This window comes from Mytilus edulis, chromosome 13 (assembly GCF_963676685.1).
Source record: "Mytilus edulis chromosome 13, xbMytEdul2.2, whole genome shotgun sequence".
In the NCBI taxonomy this organism is placed as follows: Eukaryota; Metazoa; Mollusca; class Bivalvia; order Mytilida; family Mytilidae; genus Mytilus; species Mytilus edulis.
In genome coordinates this window covers 15,718,305-15,734,332 of record NC_092356.1, presented here as the reverse complement: position 1 = coordinate 15,734,332, position 16,028 = coordinate 15,718,305, and the positions used below count along the sequence as shown (strand labels likewise).

At 32.5% G+C, this 16,028-nt stretch overlaps 1 long non-coding RNA gene across 2 annotated transcripts; it reads left to right on the top strand.

Annotated features, from left to right (window-relative positions):
* The first annotated feature begins 3,699 nt into the window (after positions 1–3,699).
* Positions 3,700–10,225, top strand: LOC139501590 (uncharacterized). Of its 2 annotated transcripts, XR_011658607.1 has the most exons (3): positions 3,700–5,047; positions 8,765–8,852; positions 9,726–10,225. It is a non-coding gene; the product is annotated as an uncharacterized lncRNA (long non-coding RNA). The 2 variants fall into 2 exon arrangements; XR_011658606.1 differs by lacking the exon at positions 3,700–5,047 and having other exon boundaries at positions 6,625–8,852.
* Positions 10,226–16,028: the final 5,803 nt, after the last annotated feature.

Genomic DNA, 16,028 nt, shown 5'->3' with positions numbered 1-16,028 from the left:
TTACAGATAAATGTATTTTAGGTTCAGGAAATGATTTATTCTTCGGGTATGTCTAAACAACCGTTCAGGACCTCCTGAGTGCACTCAGGACATACAAAGTGCACTCAGGACATACAAAGTGCACTCAGGACCCATTACCGTAATCATATCTGCACACATGATGGATGTTTATATTCGTTCTACGCTTCTTATTTTAGAGTTAAATTTTGGTAGAAGTTGAAATCGCAGGGGCGGATCCAGCCATTTTAAAAGGGGGGGTCCTAACCCAGGGCAAAAAAAGGGGGGGTTCAACTACATGTCCCCATTCAAATGCAATGATCGGCCAAAAAAGGGGGGGGTTCCAACCCCCCTCCCCCCTCTGGATCCGCGCCTGAATCGAACTTAGATAGATATGTTAATTCTTATAAAATAATGAGGGCTCGTGTCACTGATTACACAACTACTGAGCCATGAATTATCCAATCAACAAAATTGATTGGATTATCCTTATTGTTTTTTAGGAATTGTATTGTTTAATTCAGTTTTACCTTTAACATGAATTTGCATATAGGATAAATAAAACATATATCTCATTCGATGTGCTTTTTCAGTTTATTTTTCATGATGACGGGTAAATTAATTTGTTGTGTTTTGCAGTTCACGAATAAAGAAAATTATTTTATAGTTGCGTTTTTTTTTCTGTAACAAGTTCGATTTTTGTTTTTCAGTGTGATTCTTTTCTCTATCTCTCTCTCTAAATCAAGTTTTTAAACAAACACAATGTTGACTGAATATCAAATTTTATTACATTTGTATATCTTTATTCTCAACAAACCATTATACAAGAGAAGACAATTATGTACAATATTCAGTTTAACCTTAACGGAAATCTGTGCACGAAGACTTAGTCGTGGTTTGAACGGATTTCGTGTCAATAAACTGTCTTCGAAATAGTCTTTCTTTGTTAATGTTTGTGTCATTTTGGTCTTTTGTGGATAGTTGTCTCATTAGCAATCATACCACATCTTCTTTTTTAAAATTTCTCGCTACTACAATCTAACTTACATATTTTTTAGAAATAATTATACCCAAAATATCATAATTTTCAAAAAACGGAGACGAAAACGGAGTCAAGTTCATTTTCAGAATTTATTTTCGCATTGAAATTCGTTTCAGGCTTGTGAAACTGGACAAAACGACTTTAATTAGAGAAAAAAAACTTAATAAAAACGGATTTCTTAAAATATTCGTATAACTCAAAAATAAAATTCCTGGACAAGTTCGATAAAAATGAGAAATAACATCTAACTACATGTATATGAGTTTGATTGTTTGAAAAGTACGGCTTTTACTGTTTAGAACGGATTCCATATACAAAACTTTAATTAATATAAATTCTTTTAAAGTATGAACATTTATAATTATTTCCCTTTTCAAACTCGTGCAAAGAATTAATTACTGGTCCAGGACATGATAATAAAATTAAGAATAAAACTTAAAAATTTATGGAACGAAATTTTAATAAAAGACGAAAATCTTAAAACATCGTGATATTCATTCTAGACGTCACAATATTACTTCCCGCATGGTCACACTGTACTAACAACACAATGTATAAAACAACAATAAAGATAATCCAATTAATTTTGTTGATTGGATAATTCATGGCTCAGTAGTTGTGTAATCAGTGACACGTGCCCTTATTATTTTCTAAGAATTACAAATTCTACCAAATTTAACTCTAAAATAAGAAGCGTATAAAGAATATATGCATCCATCCTGTGTGCGATGACTATAAAGGGTCCTGAGTGCACTTCGTATGTCATGAGTGCAATCAGGAGGTCCTTCAAGCGGTGTTTAGACGTACCGTTATTCTTCTGGAAGCTTCAATTTTTACTTATCAATAACTTTTACACAAGGAGACATTTTTTTTTTTTGACAGCATGAACCCCAGTTAATGAGCAAACACAAATTAAGAACGAAAATCGTTTACAATTAAATTTTATAGAAGGAAAAAAAGGGGGGGGGGGGGGTAATAAACAAATTTTATTTACGCTCACATACTTTTAAACAGATTTGCATATGTAAGCTCTCTATAGTTAATGTTAAATTATTTCAGGAGTTTTGAAAAAAAGAATATTATATACAGTTTAATTTCGACTAAAATAGTGATTCTTTTTATAGATTTGGTACCTCAGTTTCGACTCAACATTTCATTTTGAATTGTTAGATGGCAAACTCTTTAGGCGAATATTGTATCTGTTCTTTATTTAATTATGGTGATATTGGCGATAATATTCATTATAACAAGGCCTTGTACAAATCCTTGATTATAGAATGTTTGGTAATATAAAAAGACGAAAGTAGACAAACCCTAATTATGCAGGGTTTCACAAGTTGATCTCCAAGCGGCCCACATTTAACATATAATAAGATCTATATTTTTCAACGTTTTCAAAATGAAATAACTTGAATTGAAAATTTCCCTACTGTGAAAATTTGTTATTTCTAAACGTCTTTAATTATTATTTCGGAAAAAAAAATTATTTAGCATATTCATATATTTTCATATTTTTTTCCGAGGAAACCTTTTTTTTTGCAAAGTTTACTTCTATATGTTTTTAACCATCACCAGCGACTTATTCTCTGCCATCACCAATTAGTCCTAATTATTAAAGATCAATTGCCCAAATTCAAATGATGATTGGTATATCGTATTGAATATGACCATCGGTCATCCGTGACGTATCCCAAATAACGACGCATGCCGATAGATAGATCATAGTTTATTAATTAGCGTCTCGCAATTAAAATTTCATCAAGGGGACTTAATTAAACCAGTTACTATACAAATCTTGAAAAAACGATGTACATGTACTTTTTAATATTTTTAAAACAAATTACGAAAACGTTTAGTGTAAAAATCACCGAATATAAATGTTTCTATCTTGCAGGTTTTGGCATTTGTAAATAACATTAACGTTTTGGAATTCTAATGCAAAAGACAGTCGATTCAAACTGAAATAACTTCTTTAAAGATGGTTTGATTTTTTCAGAGACACATATATTATATATGTCTCAATACATGTATTATATGTCTCTGATTTTATCAAAACAAAAATTACAAAATTATAAAATATGTTAGTTATCGAATGTAAACCCTGAACTCTTACTATTATATATACATGTCCTAAGTTACTTAATGTCCTGTGTGCAACCAGGAGATCCTGAACGGTTTTTAAACGTACCATTATTTTATATGCATATATTCAAAGCTGTTCTTAATTATATGCATACTAGGTATCAGTGGCGGATCCAGGGGGAGGGTTTCGGGGGTTGGAACCACCCCTTTTTTTGAACGATCAATGTATTTGAATGGGGACATATGGTTGGAACCACCCCCTCCCCCTTTTGTCCTGGGTTGAGACCCCCTTCTTTTCAAATGGCTGGCTCCGCCGCAGAGGTATATTTATATATATATGTGTGTACCAGCCCCCCTCCTAAATCTTGGGAAACAAATGGTAGATTATATAGGGAATCACGGAAGCATGACTGGACGTGACCCCTCTAAGGCAGTCAATGAGTCCCCACTTATGAAAATTTCTGGATCAACCATTGCTTAGTTCTAGTTATCTTAGGTCCTAGTGTGAAATAATGCCAATAGGTCTTTTAAAACACATCTTTATTCATACATGTATATATACGTTTTCACACGGATTTGTTCATGCAATATTGGAATTATGTTTACTCAATGCGCAATTACTGAAGTTTATATTTGCTACTTTTCTTCTTAATTTCATATAATTTTTTTTTTGATTTTTTTTCTTCGAAAAATTAGTGGTGTTGAAATAGGGAATGGACACAGATACCTTATCACATTTAACCAAAGAAATGTTGTATAATGTCATCAATCTGTATTACACGTAGACAGGATGTTCTCTAGAAAACTATACGTTATACACACCCGAGAATACACGCACTGTCGTAATGGAAAATTACTGTATGTTATAGTTACCTGTAATCAGCTTTGCAACACCATGTCATGACAGTTCAAAAAGATTTTCTTCAAATCAAATTGGAATATTCATTTTTTTCTGTAAAATTTAAAACTTTAAAAAGTAGACTTTGACAAAATTATGAAATAGAAAGAATTGAACAATTTAAAATCGTATTTTAACAAAGATTTAGATATAATTTTACAACGATCCTTAAAAAATAACCAAACAAACGTTGAATCAAACGATATGAACCTACGCAGTTTTATATTAAAATACTGACACACACCAGTTTGCCATCTCAGTATGCAAGGCAAGGGTGCTTGGTGAGGTGCTGGAACTTGATGTACATGTATCATTAAGTTAATACAGTTCTGTTAGTATTGACTGCCTTTTTACAGAGACTTTCTATTCTTACTGTTATCAGTTAGTATAGACGGTTCCTGGCTTAGAATGATTCTCTGCTCAGCAAATGGTGCGTAATTAGCATTTGAATCAAATTTCTTGTAGAAGTAAAAAAACACAAATTAATGTATTTGACAACTTTATTCAGGAGCACAGTCTATATTATCCGGCGTAAATAACTTCGAGATTTATGTGGAAGTTTACTCTGCTGCTCGATCTATGCTAATCGATGTTCCAGTATATTTCATATTTATATTTATTCGTGAGGCCTTGTCATCGTTTATATTCACTAAAAGCACAGTCACCTAAATATTTTATATGGCGAAAAAATTGCGAAAATTGGGGGAAATAATATATTTTTAGTAGCATTATTATTTTAGAATCTTAAGAGGTTGCTTGCAAATTTAACTCTAAAATGAGAAGTGTATGACGATCTATAACGAATATATACATCCATCATGTGTGCAGATACGACGGCGACTATATAGGGTCTGCCATGAGTGCACTTTGTATGCCCTGCATGTGTGCACCCAGGAGGTCCTCCTGAGCGGTGTTTAGACGTACCGGGAAAATCTTATCTGATTCAGGATCAATTCATCGGTTACACTCCCCTGTCACCAGTGATTCTTTTTTGCTGACATTCTGAAAAAGTATTGTGTAGTCCCTGTGTAAGTGTTGACTCTCAACTTGCACATGTGATTTTTTTAACACTCCCTGGACTTCTGCAAAAACAGAAAGTCACAGGACATTCCGACAAAAAGTCACAGGACAAAAAGTCAAACACATGCATGTCAAACTCAGGCATAAAGTAACAAAGTTAATAGGACAAAAAGTCACAAACAATTTGTTGACAATTGATTGAATATAAATGAAAAAAGATTTTGAAATATCTTCTTTTTATTACATATATTCATTTTTAATTTTAGGAAATTGTTCATAATATAAAAAAGAAGATGTGGTATGATTGCCAATGAGACAACTGTCCACAAGAGACCAAAATGACACAGACATTAACAACTAGAGGTCTTTATGGCCTTCAACCATAAGCCAATATAAAGAAGGTATGGTATGATTGCCAATGAGACAACTGTCCACAAGAGACCAAAATGACACAGACATTAACAACCATAGGTCACCAAACAGCCTTCAACAATGAGCAAAGCCCGAGGTAAAGCCCATACCGCATAGTCAGCTGTAAAAGGCAATCATACTATATCTTTTTTTTTATATTTACATGTTAAAAAATGCGTGCAAATGTAATCAAAAGCTGCACACAAACGTAATGATTTTTGTGCGCAAATGTAATGGTAATGTGCGCAAACCTAATGCACTGATTTATTTGTTTTTAATAAATTTTAATTTAAAGTTGCTACATCATGTTCATGTATAAAACTTCAAGAAAAATACAAAAAGAGTGTTTTCTTGTTCAAAGAAAAATAATCTCAAAACTAAATTGTGACTTTTTGTCCTGTGACAGTGTGTGACTTTTTGACTGTGACATTCTGTCCTGCATTCAGATTGAATAGGGGAGTTTGGTTGACCCCGCCTCCCTCTATCTGAGACTACTATCTCAGTGATGAGCTTTATGTTTCATGTACAAATGTATTGTGCTTGTCATATATATGTATGTCGGATAAAAGCTCTACAGACCTTTAATATGTTGTATTGTTATATGTATAACCGACAATAAATAAATAGCCCCTAACAAGTAAGAATTAGGTTACTTCTGTTTGTTTTGACATCTTGCATGGGTTTTTATAGCCCTGTATTAAAATTATGCCCCCACTTTAAAAAAGGGGGGGGGGTATGCTGTTTTACCCCTGTCTGTCCATCCATCCTTGCGTCAGTCAGTCCGTCCGATGAATATTTTTCGTCCCATTTTCCTTAGGAACTACAATAGAAGGATTTCTGAAATTTGGTTTCAGGGTTAAATAAGTCAGCTATACCGTGTGATGCATTTTCAGATTCATCACTCGACAACTTCCTGTTTTCCCAACACTTGTATGATTTTGCACATGAAAGCCAAGTTGAAAGTTGAAAACTAACAACCTAATTTATGTACAAAAAAATTGAAAAACAGATATGTTACACATAAACAAACGACAATCACTGAATTATCGGATCCTGACTTGGAACAGGCACAACCATAACAAATTGGCAGGGTATAAGGAACTTTGAAAATATTTAGTTTTTGTGGTTTGGTCTATTTTCCGGATACTGCAAGCAATAAGGCCCCTTTATTTAGTGAATGAAATAATTGTAAGATGCACTTAGCTGTCGGTCATATTTTATATGAACTTGACCTCATTTTCATGGTTCATTGGTCAATGAAACACTGCATTGTTTTGTCCGTTTATCATATGTTTAAAGTTACAGGTAGATTATATTTGGTAGATATGAAACAATTGTAAGGTGTGCATGTCTGAATGGCAGATTCATATATAAACCATGACCGCATTTTATTGTTCTTTGGTCAATGATAAGTTTTCTTGGTTTTGTCATTTTATCAGGCCACATTTAAAAGAATGTCTGTTTCCCCTCCCCGGGTCTACCCTTTGTAAACAGACCAGGAAGGCAGGTTTTTTTTAGCTCACCTGACCTGAAAGGTCAAGTGAGCTTTTCTCATCACTTGGCGTTCGTCGTCTGTCGTCCTGCGTCCGTCGTCTGTAAACTTTTCCAAAAATCTTCTCCTCTGAAACTACTTGGCCAAATTCTACCAAACTTGGCCACAATCATCCTTGGGGTATCTAGTTTAAAAAATGTGTGGCGTGACCTGTCAAACCAACCAAGATGGCCGCCATGGCTAAAAATAGAACATAGGGGTAAAATGCAGTTTTTGGCTAATAACTCAAAAACCAAAGCATTTAGAGCAAATCTGACATGGGTAAAATTGTTGATCAGGTCAAGATCTATCTGCCCTGAAATTTTCAGACGAATCGGACAACCTGTTGATGGGTTGCTGCCTGTGAAATGGTTATTTTAAGGAAATTTTGCAGTTTTTGGTTATTATCTTGAATACTATTATAGATAGAGATAAACTGTAAAAGCAATAATGTTCAGCAAAGTAAGACCTACAAATAAGTCAACATGATCAAAATTGTCAGTCGACCCCTTAAGGAGTTATTGCCCTTTATAGTCAATTTTTAACAACTTTTCATAATTTTTTGTAACTTTTTTAAAAATCTTCTTCTCTGAAACTACTTTGCCAAATTTAACCAAACTTAGCCACAATTATCATTGTGGTTTGTAGTTTAAAAAATGTGTCTGATGACTCAGCCTACCAAACAAAATGGCCGACATGGCTAAAATTAGAACATAGTGGTAAAATGCAGGTTTTGCTTTATATCTTTGAAACTAAGACATTTAGGGCAAATCTTTCAAGATTTAAATGTCCATCAGAATAAGATATATCCCCTCACAAATTTTCAGTTGAATTGGACAACCTGTTGTTGGGTTGCTGCCCTAAAATTGGTGATTTTAAGGTAATTTTGCAGTTTTTGGTTATTATCTTGAATACTATTATAGATAGAGATAAACTGTAGACAGCAATAATGTTCAGCAAAGTAAGATCTACAAATAAGTCAGCATGATCAAAATTGTTAGAGGACCCCTTAAGGAGTTATTGCCCTTTATAGTCAATATTGAACAACTTTTCGTCATTTTTGTAACTTGTATAAAAATCTTTTTCTCTGAAACTACTTAGCCAAATTTAACCAAACTTGGCCACAATCATAATACTAGGGTATCTATTTAAAAAAAAGTGTCTAATGACCCCGCCTACCAACGAAGATGGCCGACATCAGTAAACACATTAACAGGTGAGCGACACAGGCTCTTGAGAGCCTCTAGTTTTTTTTAACTGGATGTGATTGTCATAGCATGGTCACATGAATGGTTTGACTTGTCCAGTCCAGGCCACTTATCAGTTGTTTGTGCTCAATTTGAGTGTATTTATTTAGATTATCAATCCTTCTGCTTTCAAGCACTTTCCAAAAATGGAAACAAATTATTTTCAGGAAAAAATAATTTCGATTTTTTTGTGGAAAATAATTTTTTGACCCGGGCGCTTATTTTTGACCCGTGTGGGGGGAGGGGAAACAAACATATTTTTAATTTTGGCCTTAGATTTTTTAAGCATAGGTCTACTTGTTGTATGGAATGACTACAAAGTATCATATAAAAAAAGATGTCTGCCTGCCAAGGTTAATTTTACTGTGACCTCATATTCATAGAATAATGATAATATTCATGATATTGAACAGCAAGAATGATGAGTAAGTTGATGTTATATACAAATAAGACAAAATTTTCAGTTGCCTACTAATTATGTAATACATGTAGTAGTTATTTTTGTCATTAAATGATGTTTACCCTTTTATGTGTAGGGCAAGAACATGAAAGATAAAGGGGAAACTATAAACAGAAGAAATTATCAACAAAATAAGATTTACAGAGGTCAACAAAGCCTAAATGGTAAGTCCACTGTTTTAAAAAATTTTGTCCTTGAATAATAATTAAATATTTATTAAAATAAGATGTGGTATGATGAAAGAGAAAACTATCCATCAGAGTTCAATTTAGTGGATGTAAGCATTGTAATTACTTATTAGAGGCCATTGATGACCTGTAAGTAATGAGAAAACCCATACCCTATACATGTTATAGTAATCTATAAAAGTCAACACTAACCAAATTTGAAACAGAGCATCAATTCAAACGTCAAATATACCAGACTAATTTATAAAAACAAAAAATTATGAAAAATAAAAATGACGGGTATGAACCAACATCAACCACTGAACTATGTACAAGCTCCTGATATTAGACAGATATAATATGGCTGGGTTGATATAAAAATAAGAAACACTTAGCAGTCTGATTTCCAATGAGACATTTCTCCAATAGAGATCAAATGACATTTAAGGAGGCTCTAGGGTATAACAATTTCAGAAAAATGTTTTAATATTTTTTTTTCATAACTCAATTTATTTATATCTTTATCATATGGTACACCAAATCATTCAAAACAATCAATTCGGTTTGGCCCCAGATGACTTTTAAAATGCATATATCATTGAAAAAGCTCCAAATTATCTCCCTTTGGTGCAAAAAAGCCATTTTTTGGCATTAAAAATGTAATATCTTATTTAACTCATCGGTGGCCTATATTTTTTATTATAATTTTAAATAAGCTGTACTTTAATAAACTATTATAAAATTTAAGCGATTTCTGTAATTTAGTACTTGAATATTTAAATGAAAGTTTATCATATTAATCATAAACATGATAAAATAGCCATTTTATTGATCTCTTCACTGATAATTTTTGAGTTTGTGTATTTGTAGGTCAGAAATCTGGATTTTCATGGTCATCATTCACAGATCAATACTGAACGGAAAACTTAAAGCTGATATTTTTCTCCATAGTGCGACTTTTTTATTAATTTGAAATGGAACATGTTTTTTCCTACATTTATTTGAAAGAGAAAATTTCAACATGATGACTATAAACAAAAAGGAGTCATATCATCACGATCATTGATGCACAAGAACTTGATCATATAAATACAACAATGTAATTATCAATTGAAAGATGGAACGAATGAACAAGATATTAGAATGTTGTTGTCCAAATAAACTTGCTTTGTCTTCTCATTTGAATCTCTCCATTCAATAAAGATGTACAGAGGAAGATCTTTGAAGAACAGATTGAAAAAATGTTTTGTCTAAGAATTGCAGGAATATTCTAGTGAATGAAATTATTTATTGACTTCACTCTTATATAGTGGACTGAATAATTGTACATAGCAAGCTGTGAATAAAGAAAGCAAAAACTTTAACAAAAAGTGTTTATATTATAAATTTGCAATTATAAGCATACTATTATGTACACCACAAAGTTATATATAATTCAAATTGTTTGCCTATACAAGTATTGCAATGAACCTATAACAAAGAAAATCTTAATTCATGAAAAGAGTGAACTATTCAGTCAGAATATGAAATATTTTTTCAGTTCTATTTTTCATAATAGAATAAACAAGACAAAGATTTCAAAACAATATTTTTTCATTTATTTAGAAATTTCATCATTTTGTTTCAGTGAAAGGACTTTATTCTTTGACTGTAAAATATTATTATTATACATTCCAAAATAAGAATAATATTTATTGTCATATAAACAAATAAAAAACATGTTTGTGACAAAATTTAAAAAAAATTATATATATGTATATATAAAAAATATAAAAAAAACTTGTATACATTTAAAACATTTTACTACCAAACAGCATTCATTGTAACATACACATAACTTTATATTTATATATATATATTTATAATTTTAATCCCATAGGATTTTATTTTGTCCCATGGGATATTAAAAATCCCATGGGATAATTATAGTCCCATGGGATTTTTTTTGTCCCATGGGACAACAAATATCCCATGGGACTACAATAATCCCATGGGACCAAAAAAAATCCCATGGGATTTAACCAAAATCCCATGGGATAATGGTAAATCCCATGGGATTTTGCCCTGTCCCATGGGATATTGAAAATCCCATGTTTTTATAATTCAAATTGCAAAATAAATATAAAAGTAACAGTATAAAACCAATGAAATTATTGAATCCCATGTAATTCCGCACATTTTGGTTATATACATGATATTGTAGCTCTTGTTTGAGGCGGCGGCGGATTTGCAAATGAGTGTTTTGCAAATTAAAAGTGTCCAGTGTTGAAACCGAAAACTGTGAGTTCTTTCCGTATTTATTTGATTGTTTATTGTTTGTACTATTATATAGATCTATTGTATTTGAAATAAAAGTGAACACAAATTCAATAATTTTGCGACTTAGATCAAGGGGTACCCCTAGAGTATCTATATCAAAGGCAACACAAAAATCGGCCAATAAGTATATAAGAAAAAAGGACAATACAAATGTTCAAGTAAAACAATCCCTATACATTTTTGTTTAGGGGCCAACTGAAACACGCCTCCGGGTGCGGGGGTTTCTCGCTGCATTGAAGACCCATAAGTGGCCTTCGGCTGTTGTTTGTTCTTTGGTCTGATTGGTGTCTCTTTGACACATTCCCCATTTCCATGCTTAATTTGACTATTAAGAAAAATAAAAGTTGTTCAAAACAAAAACTCGCACTCACAACCTGAAATGTAACTAGGTGATCTTGAAGGATATAAACAACACTTCAAAGAAAAACTCATCAGAAGATCGTTATATTCTTACTTGTTACCGGTATTCGATTGTGCAAATGTAGTTTCACGGAACCAAGAAAAAAAAAACACGTACACGTATATTATTACAAAAAGCATCTAGCTAGGCAAGGTATCAAAATATCAGCAAAATAAATGCAGGTTCAAATATTGAAAGTAATGTTATGGCAGTTCTGTGTTTGTTTTTATACATCCGTCAAAATTTGACTGGACGTAATATGGTATACAAATGTCCGTCTGTCCGTTTGTCCATCTGTCTGTCCAGCGTAAACATGTCGCATCGTAACTTGAGAACGAATCATCCAAATTTCATGAAACGTATCATAGTTGTTTCTTATGGTGGTCAAACGATCTGTATACTTTTTGATGACAATAAGATTAAAACCTTTTGAGTTACGGGACTTTACAACTAAAACAGGGGTGTAATTTTTTGCACCACATGTCGCGCCGTTTCTCAAAAGCCATTTATGATTATTGCTTAAAACTTAATATACTTCTTAGTTTTATTAATCTAAAGATCTCTATACTTTTTGGTTTTGATTCAAAATTGTATTTAGAGATATTGATTTTTTTTTATATATAAAAAAAAAATGAGGGGGGGGGGGAGGGTAGAGTTATTATTTTTTTTTATAAAATGTTTTGGTGATGGTGATGTGTTCGTAGATCTTACTTTACTGAATATTCTTGTTATTACAATTTTCTATAATATCTATAATAAACTTGGCCCTTAAGTTACAGAGGAAAATCTTTTGTAAAAAAAAATCAAATTTACCAAATTATTGAAAGTTGTTAAAAATTGACTATAAAGGACAATATATTTGTGGAACTTACATTGCTGAACATAATTGATGTTTACAGTTTATCGCTATCTATAATAATATTCAAGATAACCAAAAACGGCAAAATTTCCTTAAAATTACCAATTCAGGGGCAGTAACCCAACAACCAGTTGTCCGATTTATCTGATAATTTCAGGGCAGATAGATCTTGACTTGATAAACAATTTTACCCCATGTCAGATTTGCTCTAAATGCTTTGGTTTCAGAGTTATAGGCCAAAATCTACATTTTACCCCTATGTTCTATTTTTAGCCATGACGCATCTTGGTGGGATGGCCGGGTCACTGGACACATTTTTTAAACTAGATTCCCCAATGATGATTGTGGCCAAGTTTGGTTAAATTTGGCCCCGTAGTTTCAGAGGAGAAGATTTTTGTAAAAGATAACGACGGACGACGGACGCCAAGTGATGAGAAAAGCTCACTTGGCCCTGTGGGCCAGGTGAGCTAAAAAATGGGGGTTCTCACATGTCACGCCATATGTATGAAACTATAATTCATGATTATTGCATAAAAATTCACACACAAGACAACGCGGACGTATGCGCTCATGGCGCAGCTGTTCATTAAACAAGTATTGCTGCGCATATATCTTCATACGCTGACGTCATCGAATGCAACATGGAGTTCTTTATTGCTTCATATACCGTATACTGGGTTGTTTTTGCGGGGTGTGAATTTTCGCGGATAGAATAAAATCTCCAAATTAAATCCCGCAAGTGAACATGCAAAGGTATGATAAAAGTTATGAATCCGCCAAAATAATAACTTCCAAAATATTTCGCATGTATATTCAATGAAAATCGTGAATTGTTACACCTACGAAAATAATCCGCTAAACGGTATATTAATATAACCAATGAAATTTCAAGATATTTGTTTTATTAGAACATACTCACCCCTTCTCGTCCAATGAAAAGTCAGTTTTTTGCCCTCTAATTTTCATAGTACATGGTTTTCCATGCACTATGAAATGTTAGAACATACTCACCCCTTCTCGTCCAATGAAAAGTCAGTTTTTTGCCCTCTAATTTTCATAGTACATGGTTTTCCATGCACTATGAAATGCTATACATGAATGACTTTTCATTGTCAGTTAATTATGAAAGTGAACTCTTAATAGCTGCACTAACGAAGTGTACAATCCCCTAAGACATTTTCCTTGGGAAAATAGCCTACTGATTAGAAACGAAAGAGCAAAGATTAAAATAAAAATATTTTGAATTTTGCAAAATTTCATGCATTTTTTAATGGTACACATATATAGAATACACAAAAAAATAATAGGATAAATAAAATGATATTTATTTCATTTATATACCTTACATTTGAGGGAATTATTTTCTTTTTTCTATAAAAAAAACACATTGCCAGACTGCTGATATATAGCAAAGGATTGTTTTCGGAGAAACACAATACATTTAAATTTATCAATAAAAAGTAAACATATAATGTTCAATTGTTGTATGGTCTGAATTCAAATATTCATACAGAGAGTTTCATATTTATAAAAAAAAATCAAATTTCAAAAAGGGGATTTATATAACATTGTGTTGCTTTTTATAATAAAAAAAATCTAAAGATATATGCTATAAGTATTAAAGTTTACCTGAAGCAGAAGAAAAACAATTTATCCATCACAAACTATGTCAGTGCTATTTCATTTCATCCATTGAAATTACCATAACCTATGTATTATATTTAGTTCATTATAAAAAGTGAACTCTTATTTAGGTTTGAATATTACAATGGGAAAGGATAGTTTTGTAAGGTCACTCGAAAGTGTGAATATGTTCTAAATTGGTCAGACAATACTTGGTCATGTTTTATGAAGATTTAAGCCCTCGGCTTCGCCTTGGGCTTAAATCTTCATAAAACATGACCAAGTATTGTCTAACCTATAAATAAAATTGAGATTGGGAATGGGGAATATGTCAAAGAGACAATAACCCAACCAAAGAGCATACAACATTTCTTTGTCAAAATGTCCAAACGTCTTGGGAATATATATCAGTAAAAATCATGCATATCAGTCATATCATAGTCATGATAATATAACGCATAATAGCGTTTGCAGGTACATGTACCTAGATACATGGGTCGTCTTATTGGCCATAATGCAAGCGAATGCATTACAAGAATTGTATGCATGCTCCTTATTTACATAATATTACGGACGTACGTTGTACTTAGCTTATATACAGGCATTTTCCTTTTGAAAACTATCATCAGTTGTGTTTATACCTCGTACTTTATAACATACATAGACAATATATACTGTCATTTCGTGACTATACATAATTTAACTAGATGCTCTCAAGAGCATGTGTCGCTCACCTGCATTTACTGATGCTTAGATAATCATGTAAAATAAGGTTAAAATCATAATTAATAGTATACAGTTATTTATTATGTACATGTAACTATGCAATAGATCAAAATATATTTCCCGAGGTATGAAGATCAGCTCATTGTTCTATTGCCCTCAGCCGAAGATCAGCTCATTGTTCTATTGCCCTCAGCCGAAGATCAGCTCATTGTTCTATTGCCCTCAGCCAACGGCTGAGGGCAATAGAACAATGAGCTGATCGTCATACCGAGGGAAAGATATTTTGATCTATTGCACTGTTACACATTCAATAACTGTTTTATTACCTAATACATACTGAGTACCTAATAAATACATAAAAACATTTAAAAGACCCAATTTGATTGGACAACATGAATACCTTTCTACTAATCAGATTTCAGAATAAGAGGTCATAACAGGTCAGTGCTATAGACTGCACACAGGTGCAATAGAACGATAATTTCCAGTGCAATAGACCATGGAACAAAAAATGGCAGAAAAATAGCAAATAATATAGAAATATTAATAAAACAGTAAAATACTCTTTATTAGATAAAAATATTAAATATTAGATATTGATATAATGATAAAAAAAACCCGGCAAAACGGTAAAATTACAAACTCAGGGGCAGCAACCTAACAACGGGTTGTCGGATTCGTCTGAAAATGTCAGGGCAGATAAATCTAAATTCAATAAACATTTTTGCCACCTGTCAGATTTGCTCTAAATGCTTTAGTTTCATAGATATAAGCCAAAAACTGCATTTTATCCCTATGTTCTATGTTTAGCCATGTCGGCCATATAGCCATGCATGTTGGTTGGCAGGCGTGGTCATCGATCGGACACATGTTTTAAACTAGATACCCTAGTGATGATTGTGGCCAAGTTTGGTTAAAATTGGGCCATTAGATTCAGAGAAGAAGGTTTTTGTTAAAGTTAACAGACGACGACGAAGACGGACGACGGACGCCAAGTGATGAGAAAAGCTTATTTGACCTTTCAAGTCAGATTGGCTAAAACTGTACCTATATATTAGCATATGAAAGTCATATTACACGGAGTTTAATGAACAGCGTGATTATCATTGAATATAATTAAGGAGTAGTTGATAACATAAATAGAATAATTTGAAGTAAAAGTTAAGAAATCAGAAGATAGTACTGTAACAAAATCGACGTTCCTGAATTAAAGATTTTGCTAATTTTCAGGTAGGCTTCAACAAGT